Source organism: Biomphalaria glabrata, chromosome 4 (genome assembly GCF_947242115.1).
Source record: "Biomphalaria glabrata chromosome 4, xgBioGlab47.1, whole genome shotgun sequence".
In the NCBI taxonomy this organism is placed as follows: domain Eukaryota; kingdom Metazoa; phylum Mollusca; class Gastropoda; family Planorbidae; genus Biomphalaria; species Biomphalaria glabrata.
The window spans coordinates 25,979,493-25,995,070 of NC_074714.1; the positions used below are offsets into that span (position 1 = coordinate 25,979,493).

General features: G+C 37.9%; 1 protein-coding gene across 1 annotated transcript in view; it reads right to left on the reverse strand.

Moving 5' to 3' along the window:
• LOC106053616 (dystroglycan 1-like) overlaps nt 1-15,578 on the reverse strand; it is a 96,827-nt gene that overhangs the window by 73,027 nt on the left and 8,222 nt on the right. The window lies entirely within an intron of this gene.

Sequence of the window (15,578 nt, forward strand, 5' to 3'; positions counted from 1 at the left end):
TCACAGCCGAGCTTCTAACGAGGAGTACGTTCATGGGGATGGCCTTGAGGAAGGTGAGAGTAATGAGAATTAGGATTATGTCTAAGATAGTGATAATGAGGGTAAGGATAATTGTAATGAGATTGATGAGAATACGGATTGTGATACTAAAGATATTGCAATTGACGACATTAGTGTGAGGATAATGAGGATGAGAATAATAAAGATCGCGATAATGCAGATGAGTTTAATTAGGACTATAATAATTTGTTAAAAATATAATCTAGGTCAGTGTGATTTTTAACATATTCAATCAGCAGAGGAAAGTTTTCCAAAATGACCCATGAAGAATTTGTTCAACTTATTAGTGTTACAAGATTTCATTCGATCATCATAAGGCCAACTCTCAACAAGTTCATCTTAACATTTTGTTTGTGTGTGCGTGTGTGCAACAGAAACCTTTAGCCCCCCCTCCCCTAGCGCCATTGTTCAACAGGAGACTCCTGAATTTAGTCTTGAGTCATTTGGAAATGAGGGTGATAATAAACTACCGACTAAAGAAGAAATCAGGAAGTCTGGGGGTCATGCAATGAATGGGTCTCACCATGTTCATGTCGATGTTGACAAAGTTTATCTTTTCATAGAACTATACAATCGTATTTGTAGTCATTAGATTAGTGTACACTTATGAACTCTGTTAGCAGGAACATCTAGGGATGTAAGTACTCTGTAACCAGGAACATCTAGGGATGTAAGTACTCTGTAACCAGGAACATATAGGGATGTAAGTACTCTGTAACCAGGAACATATAGGGATGTAAGTACTCTGTTAGCAGGAACATCTAGAGATGTAAGTACTCTGTTAGCAGGAACATCTAGGGATGTAAGTACTCTGTTAGCAGGAACATATAAGGATGTAAGTACTCTGTTAGCAGGAACATCTAGGTATGTAAGTACTCTGTTAGCAGGAACATCTAGAGATGTAAGTACTCTGTTAGCAAGAACATCTATTGATGTAAGCACTATGTAACCAGGAACACATAGGGATGTAAGTACTCTGTTAGCAGGAACATCTAGAGATATAAGTACTCTGTAAGATTTAGATCAAAGTACTGAATAGTACACATATGTAACGTATTACCTACACACACACACGCACAAGAGCTCCACTCACCCTTACCACTTGGCTACGTCCTAAGAGTTGCGATCAACTCCAGATAAGCGCAAGTATTCATAATGCGTTTTTCCCCCCAAACAAAACCCTTTCTTCAGATAGCGGCCTCTGTTCTGACTGGAAGAACACGCTCCCATAAAATACAGGCTCAGTTCAAACAGATAAGAACCTACCCACAAGTCAGTACAAGAGAAGTCATGAGGGTCAAGAGATGGGAGGAGTCCAGAGACAGAGGAGGGGGTCAATGCCGTCAAGTATGGTTTTCAAGTAGAGGTTAATGTCACCTAGCAGTTACAAGAAACACAAGAAGCCTCATTCCTTTACCCTAAAAGAAATCTCTTACTAGCTCTTGCTACTGGACCACTAATTAGAAACCCACAACTGACAACCAATCGGTGCAGTTTCTATACCAACTACAATTCTTAATTGGACTAAGTTTATTAATAGCTTCATGTGTAGTTTCACATCCTTGTCTTTACATTGCACAGAAGCTGTCTATATAAACACGAAACAGAAGTCACATCTTACAAGTCCATTCTCTGTCTGACAGTCACATCTTACAAGTCCATTCTCTGTCTCACAGTCACATCTTACAAGTCCATTCTCTGTCTGACAGTCACATCTTACAAGTCCATTCTCTGTCTGACAGTCACATCTTACAAGTCCATTCTCTGTCTGACAGTCACATCTTACAAGTCCATTCTCTGTCTGACAGTCACATCTTACAAGTCCATTCTCTGTCTGACAGTCACATCTTACAAGTCCATTCTTTGTCTGACAGTCACATCTTACAAGTCCATTCTCTGTCTGACAGTCACATCTTACAAGTCCATTCTCTGTCTGACAGTCACATCTTACAAGTCCATTCTCTGTCTGACAGTCACATCTTACAAGTCCATTCTCTGTCTGACAGTCACATCTTACAAGTCCATTCTCTGTCTGACAGTAACATCTTACAAGCCCATTCTCTGGCTGACAGTCACATCTTACAAGTCCATTCTCTGTCTGACAGTCACATCTTACAAGCCCATTCTCTGTCTGACAGTCACATCTTACAAGGCCATTCTTTGTCTCACAGTCACATCTTACAAGTCCATTCTCTGTCTGACAGTCACATCTTACAAGCCCATTCTCTGTCTCAAAGTCACATCTTACAAGTCCATTCTCTGTCTGACAGTCACATCTTACAAGCCCATTCTCTGTCTGACAGTCACATCTTACAAGTCCATTCTCTGTCTGACAGTCACATCTTACAAGTCCATTCTCTGTCTGACAGTCACATCTTACAAGTCCATTCTCTGTCTGACAGTCACATCTTACAAGTCTATTATCTGTCTGACAGTCACATCTTACACGTTTGCCAGTCTTGTATCATCTCTGACAGTTATAACACACATCTCTGTTAGTCACTTAGTCTTGTTTTATCTTTGGTATAACACACCTCAGTTAATTACTTAGTCTTGTATCATCTCAGATAATTATAAAATTATAACACACCTTAGTTAGTCACTTTGTCTTGTTTGAGCTCAGCTCCTTAAGCTACAACCAAAATCCAATGATTGGGGAATAAACTTTCAACATATTTTTTTTTATTTATAACATGAAGCGAAAGATTTGAAACAATATGAAATTGTCAGGCGCTGGTTGAAACTTAGGTCTAATATTGTAATTATCTAAAGACAGAATACTGTCCTTTTTAAATGTTGAACTATCTAGACTTAGAGTTGAACTATCTAGACATAATGTGGACCTATTTAGACACAAGGTTTGAGTTATCTAGACAGAGTTGAATCCAATTGTGTTACTGACTTGCAGGTAAACACAGTCCCAACAATGACGTAGTAGAACCGTGAAACTTCTACGTCTGAACACAACAGACGACAAACTGTGGATGTACTTTTAATGGTTGCTACTTATTGGGTTGGGATGTCCAGTGAGGGGGAGGCGAAACGTTACAAAACATCTTGGAATTTTACGTCTTGAGTTGACTTTATATACTGTCTTGAGTTGACTTTATATACTGTCTTGAGTTGACTTTATTTACTGTCTTGAGTTGACTTTATATACTGTCTTTAGTTGACTTTATTTACTGTCTTGAGTTGACTTTATATACTGTCTTGAGTTGACTTTATTTACTGTCTTGAGTTGACTTTATATACTGTATTGAGTTGACTTTATTTACTGTCTTGAGTTGACTTCATATACTGTCTTGAGTTGACTTTATATGCTGTCTTGAGTTGCCTTTATATACTGATTGTCTTGAGTTGACTTTATATACTGTCTTGAGTTGACTTTATATGCTGTCTTGAGTTGACTTTATATACTGATTATCTTGAGTTGACTTTATATGCTGTCTTGAGTTGCCTTTATATACTGTCTTGAGTTGACTTTATATACTGATTATCTTGAGTTGACTTTATATGCTGTCTTAACTTGCCTTTATATACTGATTGTCTTGAGTTGACTTTATGGGCTGATATCACGAGCTGACCTAATGACATGAAAGTAGGTCAATATCGACGAGACTGAAGTAGCGGCGTGTACGTGACCGTACGCCTCCCCACCCTTTTCAGGCAACTAGCAACAATTTCAAATATAAACTTTGACACAACGAAAACAAAAACATTTTTCATTTTTTGAGATATAAATTGAATAAAGAAACCAGATTATAATTAGTGAACTTTGACCTCAAGTTTATTACAAGATGAAACAATTCGACTTTTCTTCCCCCCCCCCCCCCACCAGCCTGCTGATAGGAAAGTTGTTAGGGAAGAAATGACTGCTTAGATTCCGATAGTGGACTAATAGTGGACTAATGATCTCATTAGTATACAGGCCAGCACAACGTGAGCAGGAATGTACAGGTCACCAGACAAGTGCTGGCACGTCCAGACTGACCTGGCTTTAGTGCCGCAGGGACTCCCGTCCCCTGTGGTGGTCAGAATTGACTAGATTTGAGTGTCTGCTCTGATTGAAGTGTTTCTCTCAAAAGTCTCTGAGTTTTAAAAACGGGAATTGAATTATTAAATGTTTGTTTCTTCCTTGAGACTAGACAGTTGCAATGTCCAGACAAGCCGCGCTACTAAGTCTAAGCTGTAGAGATAGTCTTCGCAACCTAAAGTCCACGTTATAAACTACAAGGGTTTATTATATACCTATGTCTTTGGGGAAATAATTGATGGAAGCTTTACTAACAAGGACATCGTCTGTAAGTTATATGTTAGAGGTTTCTAGAAGATGGTACCGGAAAAATACGATTTGATGTAAATGGAAGGTTGATCAATATAGATCTATGAGATTTGTTTAAGATTTGACCTGAACGATTAGAAACATACATTTGTTGAAGTCTAAATGTTTGCTACCATTGTGGAACGTACAGACCAGACTCGGGATTAATTAAGAGCTCCTGGTCCACGCCTGTACATAGGACTCAATTCTTTCCAACGACAAAACGGATATGACGCCATCAGTGCCGATTCCCTGCTAGAATTTTTGACTAGGTTCTAACAATTCTTCTGACACACAATACACACATGTATTATGAGAATATTGTACAATTTTAATCAATATTTAACTTTTTTTTCCCGAGAAAATAGAGACCCTAAATGTTGACCTAGATCTAGAACTAACTGGTGTCTGCTCGCATATGTGTGAGTACTTTAGAAACAATTGACTGTTTTTAGAGGGAACGAGAAGTACATGGAGATGGAACATCTATAAATAAAGTCTCTTACTGCATGGATTGCTAACACATTTGTACAATTTCCTCGAAAAATGAACATTCGAGGTTTTGATACATTGAAGTAAGGCTTGGTGTAATCCGAATTTTGTTGTACATCAAAAAATGTTTTACAGTCTAGATTCTTCTAGAGCCTAAACTAAAACTCTGCTCGTGTAATGCACAATGTGAAACAATACTTGGTCTAACTTTCATGTCTTCCTTGAAACTCACTTGCTGGGCTGTAATCATCTCAGTAAATGTGGAAAGCAAAATTGTGACACAAATTTTGTGTTATTTCTAAACCCACTTACTAAGAGTTGCTACTAAAAGACAACTTTTGGAGCGAAGTGAAACCAAAGTTTTAGACTCAATGAGTTGAAGAACAAAACTACGTTTGGAAGTTTCCCAAGAACTTTTGGGCTAACAGTCTTGGCTTTTATTGACCTCTTCCGTGGCCTGTCATTTGAGACTCACGGCTATAAATCATGTTCTTGAGGATAGACAGATGGAAATTGGATTTCGTTTCCTTTCGTTATTATTTCTTTTGTTTAGAGAATAAAACAAACTTTATAACCTAGCTCAGCTCTAATATTTGTTTGTAGAATAAAACAAACTTTATAACCTAGCTCAGCTCTAATATTTGTTTGTAGAATAAAACAAACTTTATAACCTAGCTCAGCTCTAATATTTGTTTGTAGAATAAAACAAACTTTATAACCTAGCTCAGCTCTAATATTTGTTTGTAGAATAAAACGAACTTTATAACCTAGCTCAGCTCTAATATTTGTTTGTAGAATAAAACAAACTTTATAACCTAGCTCAGCTCTAATATTTGTTTGTAGAATAAAACAAACTTTATAACCTAGCTCAGCTCTAATATTTGTTTGTAGAATAAAACAAACTTTATAACCTAGCTCAGCTCTAATATTTGTTTGTAGAATAAAACAAACTTTATAACCTAGCTCAGCTCTAATATTTGTTTGTAGAATAAAACAAACTTTATAACCTAGCTCAGCTCTAATATTTGTTTGTAGAATAAAACAAACTTTATAACCTAGCTCAGCTCTAATATTTGTTTGTAGAATAAAACGAACTTTATAACCTAGCTCAGCTCTAATATTTGTTTGTAGAATAAAACAAACTTTATAACCTAGCTCAGCTCTAATATTTGTTTGTAGAATAAAACGAACTTTATAACCTAGCTCAGCTCTAATATTTGTTTGTAGAATAAAACAAACTTTATAACCTAGCTCAGCTCTAATATTTGTTTGTAGAATAAAACGAACTTTATAACCTAGCTCAGCTCTAATATTTGTTTGTAGAATAAAACAAACTTTATAACCTAGCTCAGCTCTAATATTTGTTTGTAGAATAAAACAAACTTTATAACCTAGCTCAGCTCTAATATTTGTTTGTAGAATAAAACAAACTTTATAACCTAGCTCAGCTCTAATATTTGTTTGTAGAATAAAACGAACTTTATAACCTAGCTCAGCTCTAATATTTGTTTGTAGAATAAAACAAACTTTATAACCTAGCTCAGCTCTAATATTTGTTTGTAGAATAAAACAAACTTTATAACCTAGCTCAGCTCTAATATTTGTTTGTAGAATAAAACAAACTTTATAACCTAGCTCAGCTCTAATATTTGTTTGTAGAATAAAACAAACTTTATAACCTAGCGCAGCTCTAATATTTGTTTGTAGAATAAAACAAACTTTATAACCTAGCTCAGCTCTAATATTTGTTTGTAGAATAAAACAAACTTTATAACCTAGCTCAGCTCTAATATTTGTTTGTAGTATAAAACAAATTTTATAACCTAGCTCAGCTCTAATATTTGTTTGTAGAATAAAACGAACTTTATAACCTAGCTCGGCTCTAATATTTGTTTGTAGAATAAAACGAACTTTATAACCTAGCTCGGCTCTAATATTTGTTTGTAGAATAAAATGAAATTTATAACCTAGCTCAGCTCTAATATTTGTTTGTAGAATAAAACAAACTTTATAACCTAGCTCAGCTCTAATATTTATTAGTAGTATAAAACAAACTTTATAACCTAGCTCAGCTCTAATATTTGTTTGTAGTATAAAACAAACTTTATAACCTAGCTTAGCTCTAATATTTATTAGTAGTATAAAACAAACTTTATAACCTAACTCAGCTCTAATATTTGTTTGTAGTATAAAACAAACTTTATAACCTAGCTCAGCTCTAATATTTATTTGTAGTATAAAACAAACTTTATAACCTAGCTCAGCTATAATATTTGTTTGTAGTATAAAACAAACTTTATAACCTAGCTCGGCTCTAATATTGATTTGTTTACTTTCAATTTATATTTTAAACATTTACATTTTGTTTTATTTTCAAATCTGTCAACTGTGAGATCTGTCAATATTGCAAACTGATCACTTCTTACAATTACTTCTGTCAATCTCCTCACTTACTCTAACTAGACTATTCTAACTAGACTATTCTAACTAGACAATTCTAACTAGACCATTCTAACTAGACCATTCTATCTAGCCCATTCTAACTAGACTATTCTAACTAGACTCTTCTAACTAGACTATTCTAACTCTGAATATCGGGTATTAAAGATCCGCCTTTAGTTGGAAACAGAACTACTGGTTGTTTCCCTAGGAAATGACCAACACCATCCACTTGTTGGACGAGAGAACTTTGTCTTGTTCTCGTCCTCAACGCCGTCACACGAGGGCTCAACACATTTCATTGTTTTCTTGTCCTGGTTTCAATAGTGTCAGACAACTGTACACTGATGTCACTATTATTGTCAATAAAAAGTCTCTAACTCTTGTTAGACTCACCAGTCATGGTAGTTGACTTAGGCTACTCTTATGTCTAGTATTTCCAAACTCTTGCTTTCGATAATACTGAAGTATAATTTCTTTTCTTGGATAATTCTTTCCGATAACTAGGTATTCTCTTTCCGATAACTAGGTATTCTCTTTCCGATAACTAGGTATTCTCTTTCCGATAACTAGGTATTCTCTTTCCGATAACTAGGTATTCTCTTTCCGATAACTAGGTATTCTCTTTCCGATAACTAGGTATTCTCTTTCCGATAACTAGGTATTCTCTTTCCGATAACTAGGTATTCTCTTTCCGATAACTAGGTATTCTCTTTTCTTTAGGTATTCTCTTTTCTTTAGGTATTCTCTTTCCGATAACTAGGTATTCTCTTTTCTTTAGGTATTCTCTTTTCTTTAGGTATTCTCTTTTCTTTAGGTATTCTCTTTTCTTTAGGTATTCTCTTTTCTTTAGGTATTCTCTTTCAGGATCAGAGATTTCGCCTTTTGTTTTCCTTGCTCAGTTTTAACCAAGTAAAAAGAAGCTGCTTGTGGCTAGTGTGGTCGTGGAACAATGTAAAAAGAAGCTGCTTGTGGCTAGTGTGGTCATGAAACAATGTAAAAAGAAGCTGCTTGTGGCTAGTGTGGTCATGGAACAATGTAAAAAAAAGCTGCTTGTGGCTAGTGTGGTCGTGGAACAATGTAAAAAGAAGCTGCTTGTGGCTAGTGTGGTCATGAAACAATGTAAAAAGAAGCTGCTTGTGGCTAGTGTGGTCATGGAACAATGTAAAAAGAAGCTGCTTGTGGCTAGTGTGGTCATGGAACAATGTAAAAAGTAGCTGCTTGTGGCTAGTGTGGTCATGGAACAATGTAAAAAGAAGCTGCTTGTGGCTAGTGTGGTCATGGAACAAAGTAAAAAGTAGCTGCTTGTGGCTAGTGTGGTCATGGAACAATGTAAAAAGAAGCTGCTTGTGGCTAGTGTGGTCATGGAACAAAGTAAAAAGTAGCTGCTTGTGGCTAGTGTGGTCATGGAACAGAGTAAAAAGTAGCTGCTTGTGGCTAGTGTGGTCGTGGAACAATGTAAAAAGTAACTTCTTGTGGCTAGTGTGGTCATGGAACAAAGTAAAAAGAAGCTGCTTGTGGCTAGTGTGGTCATGGAACAAAGTAAAAAAAGCTGCTTGTGGCTAGTTGGGTCATGGAACCAAGTAAAAAGTAGCTGCTTGTGGCTAGTGTGGTCATGGAACAATGTAAAGTAGCTGCTTGTGGCTAGTGTGGTCATGGAACAATGTAAAAAGAAGCTGCTTGTGTCTAGTGTGGTCATGGAACAATGTAAAAAGAAGCTGCTTGTGGCTAGTGTCGTCATGGAACAATGTTAAAAGTAGCTGCTTGTTGCTTTTGTGGTCATGGAAGAAAGTAAAAAGAAGCTGCTTGTGGCTAGTGTGGTCATGGAACAATGTAAAAAGAAGCTGCTTGTGGCTGGTGTGGTGTTGGAACAATGTAAAAAGAAGCTGCTTGTGGCTAGTGTGGTCATGGAACAAAGTAAAAAGAAGCTGCTTGTGGCTGGTGTGGTGTTGGAACAATGTAAAAAGAAGCTGCTTGTGGCTAGTGTGGTCATGGAACAAAGTAAAAAGAAGCTGCTTGTGGCTAGTGTGGTCATGGAACAAAGTAAAAAGTAGCTGCTTGTGGCTAGTGTGGTAATGGAACCAAGTAAAAAAATAGCTGCTTGTGGCTCGTGTGGTCATGGAACAATGTCCGAAATTTTCGTTCCATTCCTTTTCCTTTCAGTGGCTAATTTCATTCACAGACCAGATCAATGTCAGTAGGTTTCAGATTCACTGATAGATTCAGAATGTTTTTTGCCAAAAAAAAAAAAAAATAAAAAAAAATAAACGTATGCATATGTTTGCATTTTAGTTTCTTTGTTTAAACATGTTTGTAAAGCACTATGTATACATCTCTGAAACGTATTGGGCCAGGCTGTTATGGTCAACTATTATTGATCAAGTGAACTGTAAAGTTCCAGGAAGTTCCGAGATGTAGTGACACTATTGGATGTATATGACAATCAAACTCAAAGTGTAGCGCTTCTACTTGATGTCTAAGCCACTAACAGTCTGATGAACAGAGAAACATATCAGGAAACCAAAGACAAGAGTTTTTCTGTCCAGCTCCTCCCCCCCCCCACCCTGTCGTTAAGCTTATTGCACGGCATAAAGAATGTTGTCCAGGCAGAATGTTTACCATCAAGTTTTTTTCCTTCAAAACTTTCTTCAAACACACACTCAGAACAACGTCAAAAAAATATTGTGGAAATAATTCTCAAAGGGAAGCAATCAATGCATTAAGATCACGTGGCTTCCTCGATGTATTATAATGAGCTTGTTTTTCAGGACGCACACACGCACGCGCACACAATCTCGCCCAAACACACACACACACACATACGCACTGTCCATGTTCGGTGCAGGCTCCATCTGTCCTAGTACCCAATTTTAACCTGAGAGATTCCTAAAAGACCACTTGACGAACGTTTGTGACGAGGTTTGATCATGTCACCATTAATAGCACTAATCACAATTGAGTGGTCCATAAGTGACATTAGTTGCTAAGATAGACTACTGGATGTTTGACCAGTGGTCACTTATAGGCTATGGATTGATATAGATCTAAAGGCTACTGCATACCACTCAAGATAAACAACTTTAGGGCTATCTAGTACGTTCAGTTATCTCTCGAGACTTCAGTCGTAGCCCTGGAAGAATGAGTGAGCACACTTTAGATTTCTCTTTTCTAGACGAGTCATCTATCAAGTAGAATAGTCAACACGTTTACCCTCACACACTCACACACACAGAATTTTCCCCTAGGTTCACACACACGCACATACAAAAGATGCTGTGTGAGTAATCTCCATGTGAAACAAGAATGTTTGTATTTAACCGAAATGAATGGATTGCTTGTCTGTTAGCGGAACGTTTTTCTCTCTTGAAGTCAATACAATGTAGATTGGTCTCAGTAAGTCGGATTTAAACTCTCATCAACTATTGACTATTCAACTGATTCTCTAGAGGATGTTGTTTGGTTTGCAAATATCGCCAACAACAACAACAACAGCAACAACAATAACAACAACAACAGCAACAATAACAACATTAACAGTAACAACAACAATAACAACAACAGCAACAGCAACAGACATGTGAGATGTACAGTACTGAAGTGGATTTGTGTTCTTTGACTACCGCCCACGAATGTCGGACAGACGCTTGGATGTGTCCCTAGATTGACGTCGAGACATCACTGAATGAATACAAAGTGCCAAGCTAATGTATCAATTGTGTCTCTACATATCAATTATGTCTCGATACATATCAATCACGTGGTTGATTGTGATTTCAAATAGGTTATACCTGGCGATGACCTGTCATCATAACCTTTCAACATTGACCTCAGGTCAGTGTGACGTTGTTGTTTTGTCTCTTCTTATATAGCTGTCTGGTCTCTGAGTGGCGCAAGTTGTTGTTTTGTGAGAAAGTTTTGTTTGTTATTCACCAGGTTCACAGAACGGGGGGGGGGGGGGTAAGGGGTCAATAGGAGGCGGCAAGGAAGACTGTCGGGAGGGGTGGGGGGTATAATGACCTGAGCTAAAACAACCCAGGTAAGCTCTGCATAACAGAAACTTTATGCCCTAGATGAAGAGGAGTTCACCTCTTACATTGGGCACAGTTGAAAATAGTTGACAACTTGGAGGTCACAACATTCGAAGGAGATTTTTCTTTTCCGGTATTCTGAAGTAAAGTCCATCAACCTGAAACTATTGAAACGTCTGGTTTGTTTCAGCTGGTCAGATGGCCATTAACAAGTTCTGACCCACCAACCATATTACAAATTACAAGAGTAATAACTCTAAAGATATTTAAAGTGTCACTTCTTTGTCAGGCAGCCCCCTTGAAGATGTTTTCACTTTTTGTTTAAACTTTAAATTATACCAGATAAAATCGTAATCTGATGTAGTGAACCTCGATTAGATAGTAGTGGCTAAACATCAGACTTGGATCCCCCCGCCCCCCAAAATATCTAAATAAAAACATCAGCAAACCGTAGACCATCCTTCTTATGCCCCCCCCCCTGCACTCTCTCCTGCTTCAGAATGTAGACATTGACTTCACGAGTGTGTCAAGACAAAATGTGTCCATGAGACACAGCTACACAGTATCATGTTGCATTCCTTCTTGCTACATGGAGCGGGGAGTCCCACAAGCTAATCTCCCACTCATTACAAAGGCAAATCTGTGACCATTAGGAAGTTCTGCTGACGCTGGCAATGCTAACTACAGATCAGCACTGTTACCCCCACCCTCCATTGCAACGACACTGTTGCTTCCGTCCCCTTGTGGTGCCAATATATAATTCAAATTTAATTACAATCGGATCTATTATTTAAACACAACAATAATTTTGTAAGAGGTCGTATTTTATACGAGGGGGGGGGGGAAGTGAAATGAATAAATTAGTGACTGCAACATTCCAGTCAATTACAATATCAAGATAGATCTCTCTTCTTCTCCTGACTGTTCAGTCTCTTTATTTCTCCGTCTCTCTCTTTTATGTTTCTCTCCCTCTATGTCTTTTTTTCTCTATGTCTCTCTTTTTTTCTGTTTCCCTGTTTTTCCTCTCTCATCTCTCTCTCCCTCTCTCTCATCTCTCTCTCCCTCTCTCTTTCTATCATTCTCTCAATGTCTTTCTCTCCCTCCCTCTCTCCCTCCCCCCCTCTCTCTCCCTCCCTTTCTATTCACTCTTAATTTTTGTTTCGCTCACGTACAAAATCGATAACATCCCAAACCGCCAAAAATATAACCAGGAACACAAAAATATCGCAGAGAAGAGGGGCTAGGGTGGAGTGACCACGAAACGTTTTATCTGGCGCAATAATCTGTCCCAAGGGCGGGACGTTTTACTGCCTTGTACGTCATGACTTTCACACTTGCGCCAGGCAGAAACTGGGTGCACGTGATTCCACGGGCTAGATTTCACTGTTTTAACTCAACTCCAGTTTACGAAGTGAAGTTTTAACTCCCACTATGGTAGCGATGGAAATCTTAATACGTAGATCTAGTTCTTGATGGGATAGTTTGACCTTGGCATGCTGCTATAAATGTCACATCATGTATTATTTAACAGGACTCATGCGATCGGTGTGACCCAATTTTTGATGCCTATGTGAAATGTACTTTAGCTGCTTTCCGGTTTGAAACTAACAGAACTGGCAGTTTGTGGTATCACGCACAGAATAAAAGAAAGCCAGTGGAAACTTTATTTACTTTACTTATTTACTTTATTTACAAAGTCATAGTTCTATGTCTAGGTCTCTCTCTGTCTCTGTCTCTCTCTCTCTCTCTCTCTCTCTGTTTCATGCACAAGCATGCACACTTTTTACATGATAAAATAGTAACAGATGTTTCTAAATTTAAAGTACATCTCTATCTATCTATCTATCTATCTATCTATCTATCTATCTATCTATCTATCTGTCTGTCTGTCTGTCTGACTAACTATTTGTCGTTCTTTCTCTCTGTCTATCAATCTACTGTTCATCCACTGTTTGAACCAAAATGCACATATCTAAATAAACGAAAATATGAATATACAAACTAAACTCTAGGATGCACTGACTTGATGTGGCCTGCTGGTATCTCGCTACAGATTTTATAAAAAAAAAAACTGACCTTGTGATTAGATAATCAAATATAAGGATAGGGAACCAAATTAGACTAAAAGGTCTCTCTCTCTCTCTCTCTCTCTCTCTCTCTCTCTTTCTCTCTTCTCGCACCCCCCTCCAAGGGATGGAGATTGAATGATTCTCTCCAGTGGCACCGAAAATTGTGCCGCAAAAACACAATCCTGCCAGCCGGTAGATAACATTCCAGGATCCATTAGCTCCATATAGTTCTAGCGGCCATGTTTTATCTCAATATCTGATTACGTCATCCCTGAACATTTTTTTTAAAGCTGTATGAGAGAAGGCAATCATTTAATGGGGGAAACTAAAACAGCGGAATACAATTTTATTTTTAGGATTAGCTTACGTTTAATGTTGGTGTCAGAAGTGAACATTAGGAATCATTCAGGGAAACACAACAAACCCTCAGAACGAAACTGAGGCCATGAACAACGTTGGTAGTTGACGGACTTAAAGTTGGCCCTACACTTTCCGCTTCCACCTTCTTGTAATCTAACAATAAACAGAAGAAACGTTCGCTAAATGTACTTTGTTATTCATTGAGTGCAGTGGTTCTAAAACTTGTTTGTCTCGTTGACCCCTTGTTGTGTTTTTCAGTTTTTGTTCGTAGACGCCCTGTTTCTCTTATTATGTATTTTTTAAAAGTCCTTCACTTCAAATGTGTTTTTTTTTTTTCACAGATAGTTTAGTTATATACATTTAGAATACAATTCGATTCTTGAATCGAAGCAAAATAAAATTGTATAAATTATTACTTGAAGTTATCAAAAAAAAAATTAAATAAGCATCAAATATTATCTCTTGAAGCCAGAAGACCTGATTACAATTTTTTTTGAAGTCCACTGTCGTAGACCCTTGTTAACACCACATAGATCCCAATTTATTTTTTCACTCTCGTAGACCCCTTGGAAGTCCCTGGGGGTCCATATAGACTACTTTGGGAATCACTGATTGAGTGCGATGACTAAATAAACCATGTAAGAATGTGAAGAGCAGAAACGTTTCATTTCTACATGGATCACTTTGGACATGACTGCTGACTATCTTCTCTCACTCTGTTAGAACACAGACACTTGCATTGGACATGGCTGCTGACTATCTTCTCTCACTCTGTTAGAACACAGCCACTTACATTGGACATGACTGCTGACTATCTTCTCTCACTCTGTTAGAACACAGACACTTACATTGGACATGACAGCTGACTATCTTCTCTCACTCTGTTAGAACACAGACACTTGCATTGGACATGACTGCTGACTATCTTCTCTCACTCTGTTAGAACACAGACACTTACATTGGACATGACTGCTGACTATCTTCTCTCACTCTGTTAGAACACAGACACTTGCATTGGACATGACTGCTTACTATCTTCTCTCACTCTGTTAGAACACAGACACTTGCATTGGACATGACTGCTGACTATCTTCTCTCACTCTGTTAGAACACAGACACTTGCATTGGACATGACTGCTGACTATCTTCTCTCACTCTGTTAGAACACAGACACTTGCATTGGACAGGACTGCTGACTATCTTCTCTCACTCTGTTAGAACACAGACACTTGCATTGGACATGACTGCTGACTATCTTCTCTCACTCTGTTAGAACACAGACACTTGCATTGGACATGACTGCTGACTATCTTCTCTCACTCTGTTAGAACACAGACACTTGCATTGGACATGACTGCTGACTATCTTCTCTCACTCTGTTAGAACACAGACACTTGCATTGGACAGGACTGCTGACTATCTTCTCTCACTCTGTTAGAACACAGACACTTGCTTTGGACATGGCTGCTGACTATCTTCTCTCACTCTGTTAGAACACAGACACTTACATTGGACATGACTGCTGACTATCTTCTCTCACTCTGTTAGAACACAGACACTTACATTGGACATGGCTGCTGACTATCTTCTCTCACTATGTTAGAACACAGCCACTTACATTGGACATGGCTGCTGACTATCTTCTCTCACTCTGTTAGAACACAGACACTTACATTGGACATGGCTGCTGACTATCTTCTCTCACTCTGTTAGAACACAGCCACTTACATTGGACATGGCTGCTGACTATCTTCTCTCACTCTGTTAGAACACAGACACTTACATTGGACATGGCTGCTGACTATCTTC